The sequence below is a fragment of the Salvia miltiorrhiza genome, chromosome 1 (genome assembly GCF_028751815.1).
Source record: "Salvia miltiorrhiza cultivar Shanhuang (shh) chromosome 1, IMPLAD_Smil_shh, whole genome shotgun sequence".
NCBI lineage: Eukaryota > Viridiplantae > Streptophyta > Magnoliopsida > Lamiales > Lamiaceae > Salvia > Salvia miltiorrhiza.
This window is the reverse complement of record NC_080387.1, coordinates 65,168,665-65,174,849: the sequence shown is the minus strand read 5'-3', so window position 1 is coordinate 65,174,849 and position 6,185 is coordinate 65,168,665.

The window sequence follows — 6,185 nt, the reverse complement described above, 5'->3', positions numbered from 1 at the left end:
CGAGCATAAAGGGCAGCGGTTAGGCCCCTGAAAACCAAGGAGGCGATTCATATCAAAGGTAGGGAGCTTGCCAACAATAGTGCGCCAGACAAAGAGAGATCGTCGAGCAGGGATAAAAGGGGCCCAAATCCAGGATCCCCAGTCGACCTTAGGGAACTGAGGTCGAATGTGAGCAAAGGCCGAAGCAGCAGTAATGTTCCCGAAACCCGAGTGTATCCAGGATCTGTCGTCCGTCAATCCAGGAATGGGGGTAGATATGATGTCGAGAGCAATGCGCGGGAAAGACTGTATAAAACTATAAGTGAGGTGCCACTTATTATTAAAGAAGAAGTCTGAAATCTTCTGAGAGAAATAGGGTGTCATGAACTCCGGAATATGAAGTTTGTCGATCAGCCGATACCCGAGCCAATTATCTCTCCAAAAATAAATCGTATCTCCATTGCCAATCGTGCAGAAGGTATCCGAAACAATCTCCCGAATCGTCCTTCTAACACCAGTCCAAATCGACGAACTCGCCCATTGGGAAGCCCAATCCATGGTCTGAGTGAGATATTTCTGACGAAGCAGCCGATAGCCGAAGCTGTTCATGTTCAGAATATACCAACCTAGCCGAAACATGAAACTATTATTGATGTCAGAGAAAGATTTGACTCCAATGCCGCCATGTTCCTTCAGAGCACGAGCTCTGATCCAACTCACAGAAAAAGAAGGTTTCTTCATAGTACTCCCAGTCCAGATGAACGATCTACAAGCTCTGTCAAGATCATGCAGAAGTTTCACCGGCCATTTATAAACCAGCATACTATGTACCGCAACACTGTTGATAACAGAAGAAACTAAGCAGAGCCTGCCCGCCATAGAGAGTTGACTACCTTGCCACCTAGGGAAATGTGCAAGAATCCGATCAAAGATAGGTCGAAGTTTAGCGCAAGAAGGTCGACCCGAGAAAATAGGCACTCCCAAGTATGTGAAAGGCATGGAGCCAATGTTGAAGTCCAAAATCCGTTGGAGCGTAGAACGTCGCCCGGGCGACACCCCTTTCCCGAAGTAAAGAGAAGACTTATTCTTGTTACAATATTGACCAGAGACCGTGGCATAGAGCTGAATAATCGAGTCAATCATAATGCAATTACGCTTGGAGGCCTGACAGAACAGGAGCACATCGTCAGCGTAAAGCAGATGAGAAGGGAAACTCAAAGATCTCGAGAAACGCATGCCGGCAATTAAACCCCGATTACCAGCATCCAGAAAAATACGGCTAAGAACATCTTCCGCCAAGGCAAAAAGAATGGGAGACAAAGGATCTCCTTGTCTTACTCCCCGACCGCATTCGAAATAGCCATAGAGAGCACCATTGAACCGAATAGAGATGCGAGCCGAGCTGAGAATAGTTTTGATCCAAGAGCAGAAAATATTGGAGAAGCCAAACTGTTGAAGCACGAACAGAAGAAAATCCCATCTAAGCGTATCAAAGGCCTTATGAATGTCGACTTTAAGAGCCATGTTTTTGCCGTGTAAAGATCTCTCCATGCAGTTCGCCCCTTCTGAGGCAAGAGTGATGCACTCATGAATAGAACGTCCCAAAATAAAGCCAAATTGGTTGTTGGAGACGATGGTGGCAGCAGCAGCATTCAGTCGGATCGCCAGAATCTTGGAAATAACTTTGAAAAAGAAATTGCCAAGAACGATGGGCCGATAGTCAGAGATAACCTTGGCATTAACTTTCTTGGGAAGAAGGCTAAGAGTATTGGAATTGAGACCCGAAGGGAGATAATGATGAGTGAAGAATCTTCTGATGGCGGAAGTGAAATCATGCTCAATAATTTCCCAAGCGGAACGATAGAAAGTACCTCCAAAGCCATCCGGGCCGGGAGCGCTATCTTTGTCCATAGCAAAGACCACCGCTTTGATCTCCGTCGCAGTCGGACAAGTAACCAAAGCCGATTTATGTTCCAAAGTGAGGCTACTGGGGATATAATTAGCAATCCACGAAAGATCGGCCCCAGGATTGATATCCGCCGCAAAAAGAGATTTATAAAAGTTTTCCACATGAGACGCCAAAGTGTTATGATCTTCAACCAGGACGTCGTTAATCTCAAGATGCTTGATAGTATGGCTAGCGCGCTTCATTCTCAACATGTTATGATAAAACTTTGTATTTCGATCGCCATCCTGGAGCCATCGAATTCTACTTTTCTGGCGAAGTAGGTTCTCTTGCCGAGAGAGCATGACCGAGATAGAGGCTTCAAGCTCAACTTCTTGATCAAAGAGCGTCTCAGAATAGCCAACATTATCGATATGTGCCTGAAGAGAAGAGAGCTTATTATAGAGTTCCTCAAGCGAAGTGTTGAAGTTCCCAAAAGTGGATTTATTCCACATTTTGAGCTCTTTCCTCAAACGTTTCAACTTGTGCATCATACGCACCATGGGGCAGTTCGTGTCAACAACAGGAGTCCAAGAACGCTGAACCATTGGAATAAAATCAGAGTGAGAACTCCACATGTTCAGGAAACGAAAAGGACGGGCGCCATAGGTATTAGGAGGAGTGGAACATTTAAACAAAATAGGAGCATGGTCAGAGCCAAGACGAGGCAACACCCGGCTCTCAGTAGAATGCCATTGCGTAGCAAAATCCTCTGAGAAAAGAGTGCGGTCCAGGACAGACTCAGTAGTCATAGGAAATTTACGCCTGTCCGTCCAAGTAAAAAAAAGGCCCAGAGGTGGGAGCTTGAATGAGAGTATGGCGATCGATGAAAGCTTGAAAATCTCTACAGGAAGCACGGCTGGGAAACCTGCGTCCACGCCGCTCATGAGCTCCAAGCACAGCATTAAAGTCCCCAAGAATCACCATTCGAGGGACCATACAAGAAGAGATATCATCCCAAAGAATCCTGCGATTGATATAATTACAACTTCCGTGAACAATAGCCACTCTGAAAGAATAGCTAGAAAACAAGATGTCAAAAATAACCATCTGCTCCGTGGACATAATCAACGAGCAGGTAACCCCGTTGGCGATGAGAATCCAGATGTTGGAAGCATGAGGGGCGTGATCATTTTGATGGAAAGGAGTCAAATTGATAGAGTTCCAGAATGAGGTCGGAATATGAAGAAAGTTAGTCTTAGGCTCAATAATGCCTAGAATAATAGGATGATGAACATGACAGTAATTGTGAAGCAAGTTACGTGCCGTATCCGTCATACCACGAATATTCCAAGAGAGAATGTTCATTGAGAAAGGTGGATATTATCGTCCTCCTCTTGAGGATCATAATCATCATCCACCATATCACCCCATTTCCGTGAAGAAGCTGTGTCCATACTTTTACCAGCAGCAGAAGAAGTTTGAGAGATGAGGAACTCTGAAATTTGAACGCCTTTATCCACCGCTTCCTTAACCAAAGAGTTAAACTCCGTCGTGGTCCCCTGAAGTTGTCCAACCTGATCCCCAATATTAGCTGCCTGATTGTGTCGTAGACGATCTTTCATAGTCGGAGTTGCCGTGCGCACCAACTGTTCGACAGTTTGCTTAGGCGGCCTACCTCGCCCCCGTTTGATTGGTACATCTTCAATCATCTCGTTTGTAGTACGACTAATGGCACCAACTGTTCGACAGTTTGTCTCTTGTTCTTGCCTTTCACTAGCACTATCAGCCTTTTGATTTTGAGTTAATGTTGTTTCAAAAATCTGCACTTTCATCATGTTTCCTAAGGCCACCTCCTTATCAGCAAAAGTACCCGTGTCAGTGCTCTTGTTATTACTTTCATCTTCGGGTATTATCAGTGGTACGGTGTTCGAATCATGAACGGGTCTGCACGCAGCTGCAAGCAAATCAGGTCCGGACAATCCTTCTTTACGCTGGGGCAAATTCTGTGCCCCATCTGTCTGACGAAACTCCTCAGGGGGAGTGTGATTAATATGTTCCGAAGCGCTGATATTGGAAGTCCTCTCCTTCTCAATAAGAGGCTCCTGGTTGACGTCCTCATCTCCGGAAGGCTCTAGAGGTAAAGCTTCGAAAGAATTACCGATCGGAATCTCTTTATTTTTCTGCCATTCTTTCCCCATAGTTTTGTTGTGAATGGTTTTGAGAGGAGGTTGATCCGAGCTTGTAGGCTTCGTGATGTCCGTGTTGTTGTCCTGCTGTTTCTTGCGGCGGCATTGAGCAATGTTATGACCTGCAAGATTGCAAAAGCCACAAAAATGCGGCAAATTTTCATATACGAATTCAACCTCGAACGAGCGCGTTCCCTTATCCACTGTGAGAGTTTCGGGAATAGGTTTAGAGACATCCATGTCGACAAGAACACGAGCAAAGTGACCCACTTGCCCAGAAAACGCAAAACCATCAAGTTTAATAGGAAGACCGACATATCTGGCGATGCCGATTATCACTTCCGGATGCCAGTATTCGTGAGGAAGATAATAGATTCTCAGCCAGACTTGGGAGAGAGCAGATGATTCTTTGTATGGGTCAAAATCCGGAACCCATTCCCTGATTCGAATAATACCTTTGCTCAATTTCCAAGTAGCCCTAGATTTTGCCGTACCAAGCTCATATTCATTCGCGAAAATTATTGAAAAGAAACCTTTTCCAAGTGGCACCACACGGATCGCATCCGAGGTTTTCCATAAAGCCATGAGTTCTTACTTAATGTCAGAAGCAAATCTGGGGGCGTCTCCCTTATTCAGCAAAAGCCTGGCGTGAACAGCGAACTCAAATTCCTTGAGTTTACTTTGATACAGGGATTCTGGAATCCGAAGAATAGATTTGTTGCCAATGTTTACGGGGTGAAAAGCGTTGTAGTCCTGGGCGAAAACATCTGCTGGTTTGGGAACTGATCGCTGGACCGTTCGCGCAAAAGAGAGTTTGTTCCTTTTCGCCTCAGTGCTAGGGCTAGATATTCCATGCAGCGTCGATTTGACAAGAGTCTCGGAATGACTCTTGCCGTTCTCAGAATCGGGTTTGAGATTGGAACTCAAGGGAACATCCGAAGGCCGAGTGTGGTTCTTACCGGAGGAAGTAGGCATAGGTCTTACAAAGTTGTTGGAGATGGGAGGAAAATCGGAAGTCATGAAAGCAGGCGGGTTGCTCATGTCATCCAAAAATTCCTTCTTGGGCCACAGAATATTTCAAACACGAAAATGAAAACAGCAAAAGTTCGAAATATCCGATAAGAGAACAAGATCGATCAGATTCGAGCAAAACAACCAACGAAGAAAAGAAGAAGAAATTCGAACAGAACTCACCTCTCTACTAGAGATTAACAACAAAGAGGTGATAAAGAAGCTTACAAGGAATTTCGATCGGAGATAGAGGACGAGAACCGCATCATCCGTTTCGGAGGAAGTTTTCTCGTAGATGAAGTTGACGGAGGCTGCTGTAGACGTTCAAAGGCTGCGGTGGACTTCCAGACGGCGCTGAGCTGATTTCCGCCGCTGCGGTATCCGGTGCTTCGGTCGGCGAGTCCACGGCTGGAGGCGTCCAGACCCGGCGCTAGGAGCAGCGGAGCGTAGGACGGCAACGCTCAGCTCTCGCCTGGTCCGCAGCTCTCGATCTCCTGGTCCGCCGCTGCGGACCCAGTCGCACCAGACCAGCCGAGATGGTGCAGCAGCGCTCAGCTTTTACAAGCTAATGGCGGCTGTTGTAAGTAAATGAAGCTCGCGGCGAGGATGAAGATCGCCGATCTTGGCTGTGGAAGTTATCGGTCAACGGCTGTGGAAGATCGCCCGATCTTGGCTGTGGAAGATCGCGGCTGTGGAAGATCGCCCGATCTTGGCTGTGGAAGCTAGCGGCGAGGATGAAGATCGCCGATCGTGGCTGTGGAAGCTCGCAGAAAAAGGACTCTTCTCTCTCTCTACATGGCCTGAAATTCCATGTTCACGGTGGTGGAACCAAGCTTTACTTATTCATATCGATGTCGGCGATGAGCTCCGCCTTGGACGATGGCCGAAGACAGCAGCGTCACCGGTGAAAAATGGAGCTGCTGGAAGTTACGCTCCGGGTACTGTTCATCTACAGTTCATACTGTTCATCTACAGTTGCATACTGTTCATAAACAGTTGCATACTCAGCTAAACTTCGTGGGAATTAACACACAACCGAGTCAAAATCATAATAATTCTTAGCTTGTTAGCTAACAAACTATAAAAACTAACAAATTGACATATATTGAACTAATCATTAT